The sequence below is a fragment of the Panthera pardus genome, unplaced genomic scaffold (assembly GCF_024362965.1).
Source record: "Panthera pardus isolate Hobbes unplaced genomic scaffold, ASM2436296v1 HiC_scaffold_8, whole genome shotgun sequence".
Lineage (NCBI taxonomy): Eukaryota > Metazoa > Chordata > Mammalia > Carnivora > Felidae > Panthera > Panthera pardus.
This window is the reverse complement of record NW_026527013.1, coordinates 117,526,680-117,548,321: the sequence shown is the minus strand read 5'-3', so window position 1 is coordinate 117,548,321 and position 21,642 is coordinate 117,526,680. Positions and strand designations below refer to the sequence as shown.

The 21,642-nt window shown below is 44.7% G+C and overlaps 1 pseudogene; it reads left to right on the top strand.

Annotated features, from left to right (window-relative positions):
• The first annotated feature begins 13,424 nt into the window (after positions 1-13,424).
• On the top strand, positions 13,425-13,948 carry LOC109263854 (spindle and kinetochore-associated protein 2-like; annotated as a pseudogene).
• The last annotated feature ends 7,694 nt before the right edge of the window (positions 13,949-21,642 follow it).

Sequence of the window (21,642 nt, the reverse complement as noted above, 5' to 3'; positions counted from 1 at the left end):
TTTATGATTTCATTAGGGAGATTAGATATAGATATGTGACACACTTAGAAACAAGAGAAAGGATGTACTCACGTGGGAAAATATTGAGATGTACGTGACCATTAAGGAAGTGCTGTAAACCAGGTGAGAACAGGGATGGGGTTCTCTTCAAGGTCTTATCTTCCAGAACCTTGCACAGAGTTGGTGCTCCAGAAAGATTGTTTTCAGTTGAATTGAGGAATTTACACTTGAGAAGCGTTTTCAGGGATCTGAGTAACAGACTAGCATCAGGAAGGGCCCTCAAACTTCCTAACATTAGTTGGGAAAGGGGTTGGTCCCTCATCTTCAAAAATGTGCATGGAGGGGCACTTGGCTGGCTGAGTCGGTGGAGCATGCAACTCTTGATCTTGGGGTTCTGAGTCTGAGGCCCACGTTGGGTGTAGAGATTATTTAATTAAAAAAAATCTTTAAATATAAAGAAAGAAAGAATAAATAAATAAGCACGTGGATAATCATATTATTTGTCAGACTGCTTCATTCCAAAGTGCCTTAATTCTAGCTCACAGATTGGTGACGAGGAGGGCCTATAAAGGACCTTGCAGCAAAATCTTAAACAGGAGACTCAGGACCAGTCCCACACACTCTTGACTTTAATCAAAACAAAAGACCCCAGTTTTAGGTTTGCAGAGAGAGTGGAGTGCAAACAGAAGGAATGACTTCTACTCCGGTTTTTTAAAATTTCTGGAATCCCACCATCCAGAAGTAGCCAAGTGAAAAGTACAAACGATTGTCTTGTAACAGCCTTGAAAAGTAACCTGCATTTATTAAAATCCTTAAATTGTTGCTACTCAAAGGATGGTCCGAGACTGGTGCCAATCCACAAAACTATTTGTTTCTGGTCTGCATGAGGTAAATAATAGAATCAAAAGTGTTTAGAAGTTTTTATAGCAGTTTGACATTATGCGACATCCAGTGGGTTTGCTTTTATATGCCTTTTTTTTTTTAGAAATGAATATTTATTTTAAAAAAGTATGGACGTTCAACAGATGGGGGGGGGGGAAGAAAAGGGCTCCTTCATCAGAATTACTTTGCAAAGCACGGCTTTAAATGGCATTCCTGTGAGGTACGTGGGTTCTAAGATGACTTCCTGGGCTCCCCTTGCCCTGTGTGTGGGCGGAGCCTAGTGATTTACTTCTAACATATAGACTATGGCAAAAGTGATGGGATGTCATCCTCGAGGTTAGGTTACAAAAAGACTCAGTGGCTTCTTTTTTGCTTGCTGAATTTGTTCTGGCTGCTATAAAAAAATAACATAGGACTGGGTGGCTCATAAGTCTATTGTTCTGGAGCCTGGGAATCCAAGATCAATGTGCCACTCTGGGTGGGTTTTGGTGGGAACCCTCTTCCGGGCTGCAGAATGCCGACATCCGGTTGTATCCTTACCTGGTGGAAGGGGCAAGGGAGCTTTCTCAGCGGCTTTTATAAGGGCACTAATCTCATTCACGATAGTTCCATCCTCATGACCTACCTACCTCCCAAAGGTCATGCCTCCTAATAACATCATCTTGGGGGATAGGTTTCAGTACATGAATTTTGGGGGCACACAAGAATTCAGACCATAGCGCTCACCTCCTCTCTCCATCTCTTACTCTCGCCTTCTTGGAGAGGGCCACTGTGTTGCAAATACCCTATGAACAAGCTCATGTGGCAAGGCACTCATGTCTTCAGCCAATAGCCAGTGAGACCCTGAGGCCTGCCAACGGTCTCTTGAGTGAGCTTTGAAGCACATTTTATCCCAGTTGAGGTCTGAGATGACTGTAGCCCACTCTAGTTCCTCGATTACACCTTGCAGAAGACCCTCAAGCCAGAGGATGTATCTAAGTGGCACATTGTGACCCAGAAAAAAACTCTAAGATAACAAATGTTCTTTCCAACCACTAAATCTTGGGGTAATTTGTTACACAGCCTAGATGACTAACACACCCTGTGTCAGAAGAGGACATCAGACAAGTGGAAAGAAACACTGAAAATGCAACTGTAATTGTGCTGTGTGGTTAGTGATATAGTCAATGAATAATTTATAACTACCAAGTAGCATTGCAGCAGCACATCCTGGTCCTTAGATACAATAATCTAGTTTACCCCAATCATAAATGTAAGATTGTAACTTGGCGTGAAGGATAGTTACTATGAAAACATAGCCATCAAGAGCTGCTGTGAATTGAGCTCCCGTGCTTTCTTCTGTGGCAACTCCTTGTAAGTATCTATCCAAAATCAGCAAAAAAGAAAACACGTTAGAACTTTGCAATCCTTCTTTTGAAAGTTTCACTAATATTAGCCACAGAAAAATTTAAATTTGTAGTAGAAATTCCAGGATTGAGCAAAATAGCCTATTAAAAGTCCAAGACATGAATTAAGGCAGAAGTCATTTTATCTTGGAGGAAGAATTAAGCATCGCTAGTTTCCAAACAGATATTAGTCACTAGAATTTAAATGACTCTGCAGTTGTTAAGACATTTTGCCAAAGGCTTCTGCAAAATAGATTTAAGAATGGCCTCATTTGCTATCTGGTACCAGTCTTGGTGATGATGAATCAACTGTTACCTAATTGTATTGTGCTCTTCCTTTTTGATCTATTACACAAAAATAACCAATCCTGTATTTAGGGCACAGTTTTGATTTCTACCTTACAGTCTTGTTAGGATGAAACACACACCACTGATTGGGGAGCCTCAGACTCCTTATGTGAGAAATAGGTTTGTTTAAGGCTAGGCCAATGCCAAGGAACTCACAATCTAAAGGGTTTTGCTTCCTCCCACCTGGTCTCTGTAGTATGAATAAGAATTCTTATATTCAGGTTAAAGTTCCAGAGTTTGATCGTTGTGTGTGTGTGTATGTGTGTGTGTGTGTTTAAGACACACAGACAACAGAAAGGGAATTATGAAGAGAGGCATGGGAGACAGAGTGAGGCTGATCAGCAGGGAATGAGAAATCTACGAGTCTGCACCATCCACATTTGGGAACAAGAGAAATTAGCATTGCCAACCTTGGTCCTGTCCATCACAACTGAAGTGCCTACCACCTAAAATATTGTGGGGCTCGTTCTGGTTAACCACCCACACAAACTGAATCAGAGTGGCTAACCACTACAGTAAATGACCCCCAAATCTCAGTGGCTTAACCCAGTGAAAGTTGACTTCTTATTTCACTGTTCAAAAAAGTGTTTGGGATAAGGGGAGTCTGCACTTTTTTGGGTCATTTGAGGACACAGGCCGTTTCCTTATTGTGGCTCTGTCTTCTTCCCCGTCCTCAGCGTCTTCTCCGTTGGCTGGTGATGAAGAAAGAGAGACCAAACATGGGAGGAGGGTTTGATGGGCCGGGCCTGAAAGTGGCACCCATGACTTCTACTCACATTCCATTGGCCGGAACTCGGCCACATGGCCACACTTAGCAGCAAAGGAAGCTGGAAGGTGGGGACTCGTGGTGTTTCCAAGACAAGAGGAGAGCCTGAATATCTGTCTTTGGCACATCTGGGGAGCCACTGTCCTTTGGTCTTATTCTGCATTCCATTCATTTAGAAACCACTCATTCAGCACCTACTCTTTTCGACTGAGGATATTATTTTAGCACTCACAGTGACTTAATATACTAATGCAAACCTAGAGTGGCATGTTCAAACTAGGTCAACACTTTACCCATTTACACTCTAGGTGTTTAAGAAATGCTGGAGTGCCTGGGTGGCTCAGTCAGTTAAGTGTCCGACTTCAGCTCAGGTCATGATCTCGCGGTTGGTGGGTTCGAGCCCCGCGTTGGGCTGTGTGCTGACAGCTCAGAGCCTGGAGCCTGCTTTGGATTCTGTGTCTCCCTCTCTCTCTGCCCCTCCCCCGCTCATGCTCTGTCTCTCTCTGTCTCTCTCTCAAAAATGATTAAGTGTTAAAAAAAATTAAAAAAAGAAATGCTGCTTGGTGAGAATGTTCAAAGCATATCATGAAGAAAGCTTGGGACTCCTGACTCTAATCCTAGTTTCACCTAAACAAGTCATTTTGGAAGGGGGACCCTACATATCTGGACCTTGGGCCTCTTACCTGCACAGAGAGAACTTGAACCTGACAGGTTTCTAAGTTCCCTTCTTGCCGTCAATGTCTCTGAAAGTCTTGGCAATGAATGAGGAACCATGTTTGATTGCTACCAAACTCGTGTTCTCAGTTGACTGTGAGGCCTTTGGTCCTAAAAAAGCACCACCACATAGCTCTGGAGAAGAAAACACACTCTCCTCTTGGTTAAATCTCCAACTGGAAGGGGAACATGTACGGGTCTCCCCCTGACTTTCTGATGTGTCTTCCTTACTTTTTTTGTTAGTACATCTACCTGGGTGATGACATCTGGAAAGGCTAACACGTTGATCTCTATTCTGCAATGTCACACTATTTGACGATAGGGAAGCTGCACATAACTTGGGTTGTGGGGAAAGTCATTGATCATCCAGAGCGAAGAAAACCTAAGAATCCTTGAGTGGGGATCAATGTAAGTCCAGTTTCTAGAGGCCCCACTTAGTGCCCCTTTACACTAAGAAACTAGTTTCAAGGCCAACGACCCTGACCATTATTTAGTAAAGTTGACGGGTATTTTATTCTTTGAACTGATGGTTAGTTTAGCACCTGAAGTCTCTTACTTACTTGATCATCTCCTTCAAGCATATTTATATTTTTGATAGCAGCTATAATGTTCTCTTTGGTAATGCACATCATTAACCATTCCTGCTTAACTGTTTCTTTGTCCTTGCTAGTTTCCTCTAATTCCTAGTTTTGTTGTCCTGTACTCCAGAATCTCTATCAGATCTTAATTCCAAGGCAGCGCTCTGTCAAACTACACGACAGAGGCAGGGCTTTCTGGGCCATGGAGAACTGATTCTGAGCCTCCTGCCGATCCCTACCTGCCTTCCGCCTCCTTTTGTAAAAAGGTAAATTCTTAATTTCTTTAATGTTTATTTATTTTTGAGAGAGACAGAGTGCGAGCAGGGGAGGGGCAGAGAAAGAGAGGGAGACCCAGAATCCCAAGCAGCCTCCAGGCTCTGAGCTGTCAGCCCCGAGCCTGACGTGAGGCTCGAACTCACAAACCGTGAGATCATGACCTGAGCTGAAGTTGGACGCTTAACCGACTGAGTGACGCAGGCGCTCCTTAAAAAGGTAAATTCTAGTCAGAGTTGTTGCTTGCTGAACAAATGTTGTGTCTATGATATTAGAGTAGGCCGAATAGTCCCCCCAAAATTCACATCCACCCCAAACCTCAGGCTGTGACCTAAATTGGAAATAGGGTCTCTGCAGATATAATAAAGTGAGGATTGAGATGAGATCATACCAGATTAGGGTGGGCCCTGAATCCACTGAGAGTGTCCTTATAAGAGACAGAAAAGGACACAGACACACAGAGAAGAAGGCGGTGTGAAGACAGAGGCAGAGATCAGAGCAATGCCACCACAAGCCATGGAGCGCCAGGAGCCACTGGAAGCCAGAAGAGGCAACAAGGATTCTCCCCTAGAACCTTCCGGGGGAGCACAGCCCTCCCAGGACCTTGGTTTTGCACATGTCACCTCCAAACCACATGTGACAGATACATTTCTGTTTCAAGTCACCAAGCTTTTTGTGTGGTAATTTGCCATGGCAGTTCTAGAAAACTAATGCAGTCAAGTTTACTATTTCCCTTCATCTTGGCATTGTTCTTGTTATTATATAGGAAGTAATTTTTCCTGAGTAAAGATCAGGATACTCTGGGTACCACTGAGTTCATGGCACCCTCAGAACCGGGGTATGGAAGGGGTGATGCTGAAACAGAGAGTTTTGATGTTGGCTCTCGAGAGGCCTGTTCCGGTAAGGACAGATGGGTGGGAGGCTTGGTTCGGAAGCCATTTGAACCTTTTTTTACCCTGTCCCCATGTCTTAACTGCAAGGCTCCCTCTGCCCTGACTCTTGTTTTGTTCTTTCCCTCAGTCTTGCAGCAAGGCCCCCAGCAAAAGCCTCAGGCAATGTCCCCCACCCCCCCCCCCCCTGACACACACACACACACACACACACACACACACACACACACACTTTTTATAAAAATAATTTTTAGAATGTATATAGCATATTAAACAAATACAGGTCCATACTGTCATCTTCATAGGCTGCAATATATCCTATAATATGGATGTATCTTGATTTAGTCAAACAGTTTGCTGCTGATGAAGGTTTAGGTTGTTGTTATATTTTCACTTTTATAACTCCACGATACACTCTTTTTTATACATATTTTGGGGATCTTAAAACCACTTCCTACAGTAATGGGAATTTTTTTGGAGAGGCTTTTCCTTCACGTGGTCCCCTCTCCCCGCCTGTCCTCTCTCATTGCTATTCGAAAGTGATTGGTGATCACAGAATATTGCTTACTAGTTTGTGACTTTTGCGAGCATCAATCAACCATGACCATTACCCTCCTTGCTATATGACTTTTGTAATTGTGGCAAGTGCACTGTCCCGATTCTATGGAACTATCTCTCTCCAAACCTTCAGGATTGCCAAGATGAGTTAGGAAGAAAGAGGATCTGGATCTGTTTCCTACAAAAGTGTCAATATTTGCTAAAACAAAGAGCTGGGAGTACCCCCAACGGAATGCCATCTGTCCTTGTCTCTGAGAGCCTGCCAGAAAATCTTTTCACAGCCAAGAGATGTTATTTGGCGTAGCTGACACTGAAATTCAGCGAGGTGGCTTACAGATCAGAAACTGGCTGATGTCAAGAGATGCTTTGCCATGTAGGAACTGGAAGTACAGAAATGTGTTTCATTTTTGAAACTGTACATTAAGGATTATTTATTCTACCAAAATGTTTCCTATAGGAATCCTGTACTCAGCAGGACCACCTTGTTGATTTAAATATTCAGATCGTTAACACGCTATTTTGCCATACAGCTTTCTAGGAAGTGAGCAGCTGAGAAGATACGGGTCCCTCTCCCCACTCTGTGGCTTCAACCGGGCTGTTTCTCAAGGAGATAGGCTCACGACTCTCTACGACATATGGAAATTCAGTTTCTTTGCAGTTTTAGGGTGCAGGCATACATAACCCACAAAGCCCAGCTTCTGAAGTGTGAGTTGTCTGACCTGGGTGCTAAAGGGGGGTATTAGCTACCTGGATTCCTTTAGAAAAAAACCCAGATTCCTTTGGACAGCAACCTGAAGAGCAGCTCAAGAGGTCATCTCGGGCAGGAGTGAAATTCTTCCAAATACATTCGACAGCTATCAGGGCCCAATTCTCCTCCCACACATTGTTGCTTGTCCAATATTTACCACTCGGAATCGCTTATTCATCTGTGAATTGGTGTGCTCTCCCCGGAAACAAATTCACTGAAGCACCTGGAACCATCTGTAGACTCTGAGTCCATTGCATTCTTGTGACCCCTAAACACTCCGTCCGCTTGTGTCATTTCTCCCAAGTTTTTTTTCCCCAGCAGACGCTGCCGCTCCTTAGCTGGGCCTTCATCTAATTTTACTCTTGTCAAGAAAAGAAGAGTCACCCCAGCCTCAGCAGAGTTCTAGAACACTTCCTCCAGATCCCTGATGTACGCTGGAATGGACTGAGTCTCCTTCCACTGCAAAGCATTTGCATACCCTGCAGACATCTTGGCCCAGTTTAACTAGATCCAGCTAATCCAGGAGGGACTTGGCCAGTATGAAACACATTTCAGCCACAGCCATCCCCCGCCCCCCTCCTGAATACATGGGCATGTTTACCTACACAGTTTTGGGTGCGCACTAAATTAATTAATTCCATAAATATTTAATGAGCACCTACTGTGTGTCAGGCATTGTTTTGTGAATAAAACAAAGCCCAGGTCTATTGGAGTTTGCAGTCCACTGGGGGCAGACAGACAATCAACAAGTAATTTGTCGGGGGGGGGGGGAGGGTGATAAATGCTAAAAGACATAAATAAAGCAGGGGGAAAGAGATAAAGGAGAGGCAAGTGATGGTATGTGTACGGGAGCACACGCCTGTGTTACCTAAGGAAGTGCCTAGGGAAAGTCTGACTTGAAGGAGATAAAGGAGAGAACCACGCAGTTAGCTGGGGGAAAGGGTACTCCAGGTGGTGAGAATAGTGAGTGCAAAGGCCCTGAGGCAGGAGAATACCAACTGTTTTCAAAAAATAGCAGGAGGCCTATGCAACAGGAAGGGAGAATGGTATTCGGTGCGAAATCATACTGGACATCATGGACCATGGTAAAGAATTTATATTTAGTCTTAGTGGGATGGGAAGCTATTAGAGGATAGTGAATAAGAAATTAATACATGCAGGGGTGCCTGGGTGACTCAGTTGGTTAGGCTGCCAACTCTTGATCTCGGCTCAGGTCATGATCTCACTGTTGGTGAGTTTGAGCCCCGCATCAGGTTCTGTGCTGACAGCACTGAGCCTGCTTGGAACTCTCTCTCTCTCTGCCCCTGCCCCACTCATGCTCTCTCTCTCAAAATAATACATTTCTATTTGTTTGTTTGTTTGTTTGTTTGTTTACATAGAGAGGGAGAGAGGGAGAGAGAGAGAATCCTAAGCAGGCTCAGCACTGTCAGCACAGAACCCAACGCAGGGCTCGAACTCACCAACAGTGAGATCATGAATCAAGAGTTGGCTGCTTAAGGCGCACCTGGGTGGCTCAGTTGGTTGGGCAACCGACTTCAGCTCAGGTCATGATCTCACCGTCTCTGGGTTTGTGCCCAGCGTCGGGCTCTATGCTGACAGCTCAGAACCTGGAGCCTGCTTCGGATTCTGTGTCTCCCTCTCTCTTCTCCTCCCCCGTTGTGTTCTATCAAAAATAATTAAACAAAAACAAAAACAAAAATAAAAATAAAAAAAGTCTTGGCCTCTTAACCAACTGAGCCACCCAGGTGCCCCTAAAACACTTAAAAAAAAAAAAAAAGAAATTAATACATGCATGCAGCAAACATTCAAAAAATGCTTCTATTTTTGTTCTCCTTGACACGACCCTGCCTTACAAGAATGGTTATCTTCTTTCTCAAACATGGCAGGAAGGATGGAAAGCAAATATAAAAATCCCAGGCTTACAATTTCTGGGTCTAATCTGAACATCTACCAGAGATGTGATCATTACAAAATTACCCCCGGGGGCACCTGGGTGGCTCAGTCGGTTAAGTGTCCGACTTCGGCTCAGGTCATGATCTTGCGGTTTGTGGGTTCAAGCCCGCATCGGGCTCTGTGCTGATAGCTTGGAGCCTGGAGCCTGCTTCAGATTCTGTCTCCCTCTCTCTCTGCCCCTCCCCTGCTCATGCTCTGTCTCTCAAAAATAAATAAATGTTAAAAAAAAAAAAAGAAAAGAAAAGACAAAAGAAAATTACCCCCCGTCCAAGACTTAGGTCCTTCTTTTCGTTTCTCGTCATGGCTGAATCACGTTCCATTGCGCAGATACGCCATATTGCATTTATTCATCAGTCAGTCGATGGACGTTTGGGTTGTTGTCACCTTTTGACTTTTGTGAATAGTGATGCAATGAACATTTGTGTACCAATTTTTGCTTGAACACCTGTGTTATTTCTTTGGTGTACACACCTAGGAGTGCCTCTCTTTTTGTGATATGAGGGTGCATCAGTGGGTTCAGTTGGCATCAGCCTGATCCATACACGGTGACATTCCCTGTGGGGTTTCACCTTTATGGAATTTAGGCACCACTGATGATCACGGCCTATTCCATTAGGGTTCCAACAGCATGCTTTCAAGGTGGTCTAATCCTTTATTTTCAGTTAATATTAAAGCAACGCTGTTCTGGGCAACTGAGGTCATGTGGTTCTCTGAGGGGAAGAAGGTGGGGGAGGGAGGGATTGATGGCCAAGAAGGGTGGGAAAGGCTACACACAACAGACCCCCTTGCTGCAGATTCCAGCACCTGCTCACATGGCGAGCCCCCCCCCCCCGCCCCGGAAATTCTGCGGCAAAGAAGCCTGTTTACTTTTGTTTAGCTCTGTATTTCCCAAGTTGATGAGACTACAAACATTTTTTTTTTTTTCGTATGATTCTTCGTACTGAATACATGTTTCAGAGAATACTGTCTTAGTGTCTAGGTTACTTGGAGTAATGCGTTCCTTAGCTGTCTGGAAGCAGCCTGACAGTCTCCCTCAGTGGCCATAAGCTGATGGCATACTTGTGAAAGCCCTGGATGGCAGAACTGGCAAGATTTCTAGCAGAACTTCCCATGGAAACTCTAAATTGAGATTATGTTCCTGGGAATGAAAGCTAAAATCAAGCAAGAAAATATCGATGTCACTATCACCTCAGCCCTAGAGTGTTTGCCGGATGCCTTGGAATGCCTCCCGTCAGGATAAACCTTAGGACAATGCTGCACTGATGTGGCCCGAGGATTCCAGAGCCACCCCAGTCCCTCTCTCTGCCCCTCATGGCTTCACTCCACATGGCCCCAGACCCCATGCAGGGTGGTCCCCTATTGTATTTTCCCGGGTCGCACTGCCATGGGTGCTGTCTCACCGCTGACACGGTCAGACTGGTTAGATGATGGTAAACATGGAAGACATATGGAGGGAAGATCTAGAAGGTTCCTTGAATGACTTTCTGAGGGTCAGAGGTTTGACAGTATTTCCTTCATGTGGCCTTTAGGAAGAACTGTCCCCTTTAATACATCTCACCCATCCATTTGCTTTTAAAAGATTCTTACCGGTCAACGAGCCACACAGGGTACTGACCACGTGCTCTGCACTTTCGAGGTCACACGCAGATGATGCCTGCCTTCACCAGACACCCCAGCAGTTTGCAGTAGGGAGGGTTACAGCTCCCCCTTCCATGGCAATTGGCCCAGATCGTGGTTTGCTGCCGTCTTGGTTCTAAGGGGGATAGTGGCCAAGTTCACATCAACCGTGTACCTGGGTTACCTGATTGCCCCTCCTACTCTCCATCTCTAGTGGGTCTCATGTGTCTCTCACCTGTTTTCTTTAGAATAATCACTATGGTTTCAACTAAGTATAAAATTATAACTTTTTTCTGATGACTCAGCTTGTTTTTCCTTTATTTAAAATTTTTTTTTTCTGGTTCTCGTATTTTATTTTAAAAACATTTTTTTTAATGTTTATTTTTGAGAGAGAGAGAGAGAGAGACAGAGTATGAGTGGGGGAGGGGCAGAGAGAGAGGAACATGCAGAATCCGAAGCAGGCTCCAGGCTCTGAGCTGTCAGCACAGAGCTCAATGCGGGGCTCCAACTCGCAAACCACAAGATCATGTCCTAAGCCAAAGTCAGATGCTTAACTGACTGAGCCACCCAAGTGCCCCACCGGCTTGTTTTTTCTTTTTCTTTTCTACACGAGAAGAGAAAATTTGGCTCATTCTAGAGAAAACCTTCCCTTGGATCATTAAACATATCTTTTCTTTCTCTTGATAATAGGTTGGTGAAGGTGGGTGGGGAGAGTGCCGGAAATTGCCAGGCATAGGGAGCTGAGTGTCCACACATCATGAGTCCAGAGGCGTCCAGGTCAACTGGCTTGCCTGGCTTTCTGCGGCCAGGGGCTTTTCCCTGGTCCCAGCTTCCCCGAGGAGAGAAAACCGGCCCTTCAGCTCCCACCCTCCCCAGCCTGCCCACCCCAGTGCTCCAGCTCTGTAGCCTCATGATCGCTTGGGGATCTATTTAATCTCCTTATAGAATTGGTTAATACCAGACCAAGACTCCTTTGCCTCCTTCATCTACCGATCCCCATTTTGTTTGTTTGTTTCGGAAGAAACAAAAGTACTTTCCACTTTGGGCTGCAGAAATACACTTTTGTTTTTTGTTGAAAAAATTATTTTGAGACTGTCAGTGCAACTGCCTTCCTCTCTAACTCTGCCAGTGCTCATCCTTCTCACCTTGGCCATATCCTCTCTAGGGCATGTCCTCAGTCCTGTGCTTGTGTGTGAGTGTTCTGGATATTGGGCATCTAGTTCTTTCTGCCTCTCACCTCTGATTATGTAACTCTGCCATCTCTCAGCACCACCTCCGGACCATTCTGGTGGATCCCAGCCCTAGGCTCAGACATCTCTGTTGTGAGGTCAGAGAAGCTGTTTGTGTGTTAAAGGCGAACGTCACTGGCGTCTAGGAGACCTTGACGTCTCTAATAGACTGCTTTGATTTTCCTCATCGGCAGCAACCTCAGCCCATGTCAGTCTGCAAGCCAGCCTCTCATTCATAGTCGCTATTAACGTTAAAAAGTAGGTATGCATGTGGAACTGCCCACTTGGAAAGCACGAAATGCTGAAGACCTCCCTTTTCATTGCTAAGTTCTTTGTGAATCTGAGTCAGCTTCTCATTTCTCTTCCTGGGTCCCTAAGGGAGGCCGGAGCTTCTTCCTTCTCTGTGCTTCCTTCCACTCTGGAAGAAAGAAAGGTGGAGAGACACTCCTATGGCCAAACACATGACTGCCTCCCTTCTACCACAGTCTCCGGTCATAAGCTCAGGGCCATGTCTCGGCAGGGCCCAGGGCCCTTTGCTCTGAAGGGAGAAATGATTCCACAGCAGAAGGAAGTTGCCTCTTACTAACAAAAAGGCAGCTTCAAACATGCTGTCAGTAATTCAGTCAGATGACAAGGATGAAGCAACCTGTTCAGGTCATGCTGGGCAGACAACCGGTCCTGGGCTGAGCAAACGGGTGGCAGATGAAAGGAGGAAGCACACCTGAGCCAGCTTGCTCATGAGCTGAAATATTCAAATGTGGATACAAAGTGGTTACTTCATCCCTGCACCTGTTCTGACTCAGCACACACTGAAGTGTTGAACCAGGTTTGACACGATGCCAGTGCCGGCAGCAGAAGCAGAAAATTTCACAGGGACACCACACGGTGCCAGCGAAGGGACAAAGAGAGCCCACTGGGCCCTGACGTCAGCTCTGGAGGACTTTCTGGAACCGTTCTCCTACCGGCAGGGGGAGGCTTGGGCTGAGACCTGGCTTTCCTGGAGTGGCTTGCCAAATAAATTAGCGTGGATCTGACATTTCAAAATTTGCCAATCGCAGACGTGTAAAGTGTATCGGTGGGGTTTTGGTTTCGTGATGGCCGCTAAAAAGATTTGAGCAACTCACATAAATCTATATCATTTTCACTGATTTAATTACTGCTTAGAAAAGAAATAGCCAGATTTAGGAAAAGACATCGGCATCATACCTCGCATTTCTCATGGGGTTCAAGTTGGAGTCAGTATTGATTAGAACCTTTCAGCGGCCTTTAGTCTACATTCAGTGGTTTTAAAGTGACATGCAATCAGCTGACTTATTTGTGGTCCCTTCTTCATGACCGTGCGTTGTACGGTATCGAAAGACAACCGCCTGTGGCTGTTTATACAAATCCTTAAGTTCAGTGTCTTGTGGGTTTCCATAAAAGGTGATTGAAACACTTATTGCAGAATATGGAAATGCTTTAAAAAGCATGTGGGGGATTCAACATGGAGGCGGAGGTCGATAAGCTGGAACTGATGTTCCAGAAAGCTCTGATCTGGATTACATTCAATACAGGCTGGAATATGAAATCAAGACTAATCATCCTGATACAGCAGGCAAGAGAAATCCAGTTACCCGCTTAAAGGAATTGTCAGCAATAAAGTCTCGATATCAAACTTTGTATGCCCGCTTTAAACCAATTGGTATAGAACAGAAAGAGAGTAAGAACGGCATTTGTGCTGTCAATAAGACGATGACCATGATACAAGAACTACAAAAGCAAACAGATGTGGAGCTGTCACCACTGACTAAAGAAGAGAAAGCTGCAGCAGAGCAATTAAAATCTTTTGTTCAGACTGATGAAGAAGTGGGCTTGCAAAAGGGAATTCTAATGGAGAGGAGATCCATTCCAGAAAGATTTAAGAAGATGTCTTGTTAGCACTCAGTGACTAGAGGTGGGGGGATGGAGAAGGAGATTTGGCTTGGGTAACTGGATAGTGATGCCTTTCACAAGAGAAGAGATAGAGATGCCTTTCATAAGAAGGGCAGATATTATATGAATAAAGTTCAGCCAAAAACATGGAATGGGAATAAAGGGATTTAAATGTATGTATGTACACACAGTCTTAACATTTCAGGCAAGGGAGTCACGTAACACTATTTTGCATTTGTTTTTGTATAATTGGGAGAAAATGGATGTCCTGGCCTATCATAAAAGGATATTTATGTACTATTGGTCAGTCAGATATGAATGAGCATGCTTTGGAAATTAACGGATAGAAAAATATTTGTATTATATTATACATTATATATATGTATATAATTTTATTTCTGAAAAGTTTTGATTATAGGTAATGGTCACATTATTGATGAGACTGCTAATAAGTGACCTAAAATCCTCCACAAAAGCTAACATTAGTAATAATAAATTGGCTTTTCTGTGAAAAAAATAAAAATAAAAAGCATGTGGGAAAAAAACTTGAAAAGATGGTGGGCTGTTTATAGGGGAGGTAGCACCTATGACCGGTCTGCAAAATAGAATAAACTAGATGCATCTGCTTTAAACTGCTTTTTATTAGTGGAATGCATGGCTTGCTTTATCAATAGTAAAACCTAAGCCTGGGCAGAAGTTTTAATTCTCCAGGGACCGCAACTTTTGTTAAAAGGGCTAATCTAGCACATGGTACAATCAGAATGGTTTATGGAAGAATTAGACAGAAAATCCAACTCCAATATTGACTGAGTGGATCTAAAACCAAATGCTGTTACTGGCGGGCAGGGTGCCTAGCATTTGGATGCATTTGAATCATTAGCATAAAGCAGGAGAGGACACACTGTCATCTTCTTTGGCCTCCCCAGCCTTTAGTTCTGGAATCTCTCCCAATCTAGATGGTTGGACATGCCCAAGACCTCACAGGGAGCCCATCTCGCAGGTGCTTACCCAGCTCTGTTTATACAGTTCCCCTGTGGCCTCTAACCTACTCTGGAACTTCCCAGAATGAATCCATGTCTATAAGACAGGTTTTCTGGTAGTTGGTGGTAGGTTTCTTGTGTCCCCTAACTTGCCCTTTCCTTTTTCCAGGCTGATTCTGTGGATCCGGCTCCTTCTGAGGTTACTCGCTTAATCAAAGAGGATGAATTTCCCAGAGAGAACAGAACAGTGGTTTAGCCCAGCAAAGAGCTGGACTTCTCAATTACACTCTCCAACAAGCCCATGGGCGCTTTCCAGACCAGCACCCCTCTCATTCAACCTTTCCTCGTTGTCAAAGTTTCCAGACCTCTTGCCAGCCTGGTGACAGTCCACCACCAACCAGCCAGCATCAATCAGCCAATGGTCTTAAAAGGGATACCCAGCAAAGGCGTAAAATATGGCACGGGTAGTCTGGTCAGAGCCCCCTTTTCTGGGCAGTATACTTCTAAAATTTTTTTTTAATGTTGATTCATTTTTGAGAGAGAGAGAGAGAGAGAGAGAGAGAGAGAGAGGAACAGAGTGTGAGTGGGGGAGGGGCAGAGAGAGAGAGAGAGGAACAGAGTGTGAGTGGGGGAGGGGCAGAGAGAGAGAGAGAGAGAGAGGAACAGAGTGTGAGTGGGGGAGGGGCAGAGAGAGAGAGAGAGAGAGAGAGAGAGAGAGGAACAGAGTGTGAGTGGGGGAGGGGCAGAGAGAGAGAGAGAGAGGAACAGAGTGTGAGTGGGGGAGGGGCAGAGAGAGAGAGAGAGAGAGGAACAGAGTGTGAGTGGGGGAGGGGCAGAGAGAGAGAGGAACAGAGTGTGAGTGGGGGAGGGGCAGAGAGAGAGAGAGAGAGGAACAGAGTGTGAGTGGGGGAGGGGCAGAGAGAGAGAGAGAGAGAGGAACAGAGTGTGAGTGGGGGAGGGGCAGAGAGAGAGAGAGAGAGAGAGAGAGGAACAGAGTGTGAGTGGGGGAGGGGCAGAGAGAGAGGGAGACACAGAGTCTGAAGCAGGCTCCAGGCTCTGAGCTGTCAGCACAGAGCCCAACACGGGGCTCAAACCCATGAACCGAAAGATCGTGACCTGAGCAGAAGTCGGACGCCCAACTGACTGAGCCACTCAGGCACCCCAGAATTTCTTCCTTTTTAAAGCTAAATCATATCCGCTGATCCATAGGCACACACCACATTCTGTGCAGCATACTTATCCATTCATCCATCCACTGATGGATCCTTGAGTTGCTTCCACCTTTTGGCTCTCGGGAAAAATGCTGCTGTGAACATGGGTGTGCCAATATCTCTTCAAATATATGCCCCCAAATGGAATTGCTGCATCATATGGTAATTCCATGTTTTGAGGAATTGCTATACTGCTTTCCACAGTGGCCGCACCAGCTTATCCATATTTCACTACGTGCACTGTGCTATAGTATAAGTATAATGTAATGAATTAGATATTGCCAACCTTTTTCCTAAAATGATTTGCTAATATATATGCCTACCAGCCGTGTATTAGGAATTCCTAGTGATCCACATCTCCACCAACACTATTATCAGTCTTCTGATTTTTTTTTCTGATTTGAAGGTGTTTAAATGATTATCTTATCATCATCTTAATTATCCCCATCACCATTTGCAATTATTCAAAGTGTGTGGTATTGTGTCTGAGAGCTGCGTTGTAGATGTAGACAAAGCCATATTTGAATCCAAGGGTCCCCGCTTATTAGCTGTGTGACTGACAAATTCTTGAGCCTCACTGAACCTCAGCTTCCTTATCTGTTCAAAAGGGGTAATAATAATACCTACCTCAGAAGGTTGTCGAGAAGATTAAAACAGACCCGGTATCAGTAGCACTTAGCCCAGAGCCTGACAACATTGAAAATAGTCAATAAATTCATTCATTCATTCATTCATTCATTCATTCAATAATATTAAAATTGAGTACCTACTATGTGCCAGACATTGTAACAGGTTATAAATACAAGGATGGGCAAAGCAAATGATCTCTGCCTTCATGCAGCCTTCAGTCAAGTAGGATGCATAGATGTGCACGAAATAAACACGAAATACATCACTGCAGATTTTGATGAGTGCTGTAAAGGGAAATTACAGCAAGGTAGGACAGAATAAGAGGGGCAAAACCAATTTATGATTACTATTTTGATGGTCACTACTTCTGAGCTGGGATGAATAGGATGTGTATGGGTGTGGCAGGCAGGGAAGGTCTCTCGAGGCATACTGAACTTCAAAGGAAATGTATGGAGATGTAAAGTTTTTTCCAAAGTCAGGGGCAAGGGAATGGGCACTCCCTCACTGCCCTGAGGCTTTGGAGGGATTTCTCTTGCCCACCTTTCCCAGAGGATGAGCAGGAGGAGGTTGAGTGACTGCCTGTGGCCCTCAAATATGTCTTGTGGCTCATGAACCCTGGGCTTCGGTCAGTGTGAAAAATTTATTCTCAGTGCCACTGACCAGCTCCTTGGTAATGACAGACCGAAAATAAGTGGTGAAAATGGCTCAGATGAGCTGTATTACAACGAAGCCCTTTGATGTGAGGGCTGGTCCAGAACGTATTTGGGACTGACTTCAGTTTGGCACGCCAAAGCTCAAAGATAAAAAGAAGTGCTCAGAGAAAGGAAAGTTAGGTGATTAAAGGGTTTTCTAGGACATATGTGAAACTGATGGTGAATGCTATTTTCCAGTAGATATGGCAAATAGTTATATTTGCAAAAAGGGAAAAGTAGATGATTGTGAGAAATTTTTCTGGAACAAGTATAATTCAATGGTTCTCAAATTACAAAGGCATATCAGAAACCCCTGGGAGCTTGTTAAAAATTTAGACTCCTTGGCCATCTCCAAGACTCAGTACGTGTTCCCCGGGCCCAGGGCTCTGTATTTCTAACAAGTTCCCCAGGGGATTCTGATGGTAGAGGACAGCCTTTGAAAAACCTTGTTGACTTGTCCTATCTCTTTCCTTTCTTTTGTCTTTTGTTTGCGAAGTCTTCTTTGAGAAGAGTCTCAAGAACAGGCTTTTTTTCCATTGCCCCTTCCCCTGCCTCAGTGTCAGCCCAAGATCCCAAGCACAGTTGCCTGGCGAGGTCTCATAAATGTGTGAAGCAAGGAGAGGAGGAGAATAGAAATTAGGCTGGTTGGGCAGCCAGGCTGTCTGGTCACTTTGCTTTTCTAAACCCTGTGCAGGTCAAGAACACATACCTGAGAGCTTTATGAGACTCGGTGCTGCCCATCACCTGACCCCTGGTGTATACAATTGCGTAGAAGTTAGTGGTACAGGCTCTGGACTCAGCCAATGTCAATTGGGGTCCTATGACTTTGGACAAGTTATGGATACCCTTTGAGCCATTCTATTTTTGGTTCGTGGGGCTTTTTTGGGGGTGTAAAAGGGTAATACATGGATATGTTGAGGCAATTTGGGGGATTAAGTTAAGCGATTAAGGGGCTGGCAATTTGGGGGATTAAGATTAAGCAAGGGAGATTAATTTAAATGATGAAGTACAGGGAGCAGGTAACTTGGGGGATATTCTTGTCATTGTCACAGATTATGGAGAGCAACAGACATCTATCTCATTGTCCCATGCACAGCCCCTCTCATCCTGCTTCTGTACTTTCTCTTTATTTTTTTTATTTTTATTTTTTTTTTATTTTATTTTTGGGACAGAGAGAGACAGAGCATGAACGGGGGAGGGGCAGAGAGAGAGGGAGACACAGAATCGGAAACAGGCTCCAGGCTCCGGGCCATCAGCCCAGAGCCTGACGCGGGGCTCGAACTCACAGACCGCGAGATCGTGACCTGGCTGAAGTCGGACGCTTAACCGACTGCGCCACCCAGGCGCCCCTGTACTTTCTCTTTAAATTGAGGTATAATTGACATATGATATTATGGTAATTTCTGACACACGATATTATGGTAATTTCAGATGTGCAACATAATGATTTTATATTTGTATATATTGCAACACAATTGCCATAAGAAGTCGAGTCAACATCTGTCATCATACATAGTTACAGAACTTTTTTTCTTGTGATGAGAACTTTTAAATCTATTCTTTTAGCAATTTTCAATTATGCAATGCAGTATTATCAACTATAGTCACCATGTTGTACATTTATTTTATAAATTAAAGTTTGTGCATTTTGATTCCCTTCACCCATTTGGCTCACCCACAACCGCCCATTCTGACAACCACAAATCTGTGTGCTCGTTTTGTTTTTTTTTTTTAAGATTCCACATATAAGGGTTGTGTGGGTGGCTCAGTCGGTGGTTAAGTGGCTGACTCTTGATTTCGGCTGACGTCATGATTTCATGGTTTACGAGACAGAGCCCTGCCTTGGGCTTTGTGCTAATAGCTCAGGGCCTGCTTGGGATTCTCTGTCTCCTTCTCTTTCTGTGCCTCCCCTGCTCATGCTCTGCTTTCCTCTCTCAAAATAAATAAATAAACATGAAAAAAAAAAGATTCCACATATAAATGAGATCATTCAAGATTTGTCTTCCTCTGTTTGACTGCTTTCACTTAGCACAATGCCCTTGAGGTCTGTGATGTTGCAAATGGCAAGATTTCACTTTTTTTTTTAATGGTTGAGTAACATTGCTTTATATATATGTATACCACATTTTCTTTATCCATTCATCCACTGACGGACACGTAGGTTATTTCCCTATCTTGGCAATTGTAAAGAATGCTCCTATGAACGTGAGGGTGCATATGTGTTTTAGAATTAGTGCTTTTGTTTTCTCCAGATAAATACTCAGGAATGGAATTGCTGGATCATAGGGTGGTTTTATTTAAAAATTTTTAAGGAACCTCCATACTGTGCGCTCTGTACTTTTGTGGTTGCTTCTCCAACAACCTCCCTTCATCTCCACTCCCATATACACTTAACCAAATTATTTTCAGAGTTCAGCTGGAGTCCTGCTTCTTTACGAAACCTTTTACTGGAGCAGAAACCCCCGCTCCCATTGACGCTTTCCTTCTCTAGATCACTGTCCTGATTTTCATCCACCTCTGCGCTAGTTAGGTTCTAATTCTGTTCTGCCTCATATTGATCTTAAATTATTAGATGGGTGTGTTTTATCGTCTCGTCTAAAATAAAACGCTTGGAGGTCAGTGTAAATATTTTACTTCCAATAACTGCACTGAAAACCTGTCTATGTGAAAGGGAGGTATACGTTGCATTGACCAACTTGAAGTAATGTTTTTTGCTGAATAAAGAGCCAACCAAGGCTGTAAATTTTCATATGGTTTTCACATAATTTGCACGCAAGAATTCTCATATAATTCTCAAAGAATCATGCATTCTTTGTATCCAATTTATTCAGTCATGTATTCCTGTGTGTTATAAATACAGAAATATGAGAAATGCATTAGCAACCTATATCTACCCCTTCTCCTCGATACCCCCTGAGGAGGGGACAAAGGAGAGACAATTGAGGACCAAGATCATCATAATAAAGACACTGGTACCGAGGCGCTGATTCAGCAGTTCCCACCCCTGGCTGGTTTCCTCTCTCTTAGGTGCAAATGTGCTGAGCAGGGCGTCGTAACCCTCTGTCCCAACCCTTTCCTGGTTGGTGGCGGGTGGGTCTGAAGGCCGCTTGACTTTTCACGTCACGGCCCTCCTCTGGCTCCACTCAGAGACCCAGCTTCCTCACCCTGTTCTTAGAGTGCTTAGAGACCCTTCTCTTTTCACCCCCCAAACGAAAGACACGCTCTTTAAGCCACAGCGCTCTAGCCAGCAGGGGACAGTCTGCCCTGGGTGGGGTTTGGGGGTGGCAGAGTGAGGGTGGGCTGGGGGCCGTGGCCGTGGCGAGACACACCCCTGCGCAGTTGTCTTCACCTTCCAGTTTTGTCTTGAAATAAAGCACACGGCTCTCCAATCTTTTGTACCTTAGTTTCCTCTCTTCTGGGGACACTCTCTCCAAAAGGGTGGTTTTCAGGGGGCTTAACCTGGGGGTCTGGAGCTTCGATCACCAACTCTCTTCCCCTTGCCTCCGGGGAAAGCCCAAGTTCTTTTAGGAAATGCGACCTCTAGAGGCCGGCTGTGGCATCCCAGTTAAATCCCGCGGAGGTTCTCGTTAGTCTGGACACCAAACCCATCAGCCAATGCGAGCAGCCCGCAGTGACGTGGGGCCAGGCAATGGGGGAAACGTTCAAGTTATGCTTTCCCTTAGAAGACAAATCTCAGCTTTAACTCTGATGACCAGTTTCCCTAGTACATTTTCACGTGGAGTTGGACTGCCCTGTCCTGCAACTCTCTGAGACCCGGAAATACCTAAGTTTCACAGACTCCATTCCTTGTTTGTAATCGAGAGAATCTCTCCATATGTTTGTCAAACCCTGAAGGCCTTGTAGGCTGGCTTGATTTTATCCTTTACAAAACACCTTACTCATTAGGAGGGGAAATGTAGGGTGAGAAAAAAACAAAAACAAAAACAAAAACAAAACCCAGACCAACTTTCACCCTCCGTGCATGCGAACCCACAAGCTCACTCACTGTTAGCAGGCACGTTTGTTGTGGTTCAGTCCGTTGATGAATGAAAAGAACCTGAGGTTTTGCAAGGTTCTCAGCAGGAGGAAGTCAAGGAGGACCAGGACCCGGTCTTGCAGGCACCAGAAAACCGCTGGAGAGCAGGGAGGTTTCTCCCCACCACTACCCAGCAAAAGATGGCTCACAGATCCGCAGTTCAGACCCAGAGCCGAAAAGACCACGTGAAGTGACAGAAAGTGACCAGGTGTTTTTCAGTTATGAGGTTGCTAATACTCAG